Below are 1,641 nucleotides of genomic sequence, written 5' to 3' on the forward strand. Positions count from 1 at the left end.
CCGTTGGAAGCTGAACTGGACGGCGTCGGTCGACCGAAAATTTCGTCGGTCGACCGAATATTTTCATCGATCGACTGTATCGGTCGACCGACAGGCTTCTGTCGGCCAGGAAACTTTTGACCTCAGGTTCGGTCGACCGGTACGGTCGACCGAAATCTGATACATACATGAAAATCTGTATAGCTGATTTTAAAATGCTGTTTAAAAATATCAAATAAATTCCAAAAAATGTAAAACTTTGGGGAATGATTGTAGACATGATAATAAACATGCTACAACGACTGGTTTCGAAAAAGGACTTCCCAAATGAAAAATATCATCATTTTACAAAATAGTCCAAAACATGAAAACCTGAAAATTGATATTTTGATATTTTGACTTAAACAACATTTTGAAACCTTATGAAATGATTGTATAGACTTGATAAAAGATATAATATGTTGTTATGAAGTCTATAACCTAGAAATGCAATATTTTCATGAAATTGCATATTCTATGCAAATATATTCAAAACACTAAATATGATTTCATTAAATATAAGCTTGTTAAAGGGAAAATCATATATAGGCATATAAACATGAAACAAAATAGTATTTTCCAATTCTATTCATTTGTTTCATAGTAAAACTTGAAAACTATCAAACCAAAACATATATGTATATATATAACTATATATATACAAAATCCAAAACGTGTATGTGTGTATATGATTGAGCTTAAAGTACTAACACACATAATATAAATTCCTAAACTAAATTACCCAAGCAATGATCTTGATCTTCAATAAGCTTGACTTGGTAATCTCGCGGATGAAGCTTGAACTTGGATCTTGAACTTTGAATAGCAAGGCTTCACCGACATTCCGCCAACCTCCTTTGGATATGATCGTTGAAGCTCTATTCCATCCATCCTCCAACAACGTTGTTTGTCTACAAAACATAGGAATGCACAAACACTAGACAAACAACATTAGTAATAAATTGTTTGTTAAACATCATCAAAACAAGAAGGCCAACAATCTCCCCCTTTTTGATGATGACAAACAATTTACAAAAAAAGGAATATGCATGAAGGAAATGAACATATACAAGATAATAACTCACATGCATATAAACAAACAAGATAGATATACTCACAATATTTCTCCCCCTTTGACAACATCAAAAAGGGGACAAAGGAATAAGAGAGCGAAAGCTCCCCCTATCAATAAGCACGGGTGAGTATCAAACATAAAAAGATATAGGGATTGCTCCCCCTATCAAAATGCCATATAGAAAATATATGAAATAAAGATCATGGCAAACATATGTGAGCAAGCATAGATGAAAAATATGCTAAACACCACTCACATACAAAAGGACAATGAGAACACATATAAATATGTTAATATGAAAGAAGTGTCTCATTAACACAAAAAGTATAAAAACCATATAAATGAATAGATTTATGAAATCAAAAGAAGAGGAACATGAGAATCATGCAAAAAGTTTTCAAATGAAAACAAATCAACCAATTGAAATCATAAATCAAAGTTTAAATCATGAAACCAAATCATCATTGATTTTCAAAAATCAAGAGAGGCAACTATATCTAGCTCTTGAGCTAGTAATAACCCATATGAACATTTTTAGCACCCGGTAA

Source organism: Asparagus officinalis, chromosome 8 (assembly GCF_001876935.1).
Source record: "Asparagus officinalis chromosome 8, Aspof.V1, whole genome shotgun sequence".
Lineage (NCBI taxonomy): Eukaryota > Viridiplantae > Streptophyta > Magnoliopsida > Asparagales > Asparagaceae > Asparagus > Asparagus officinalis.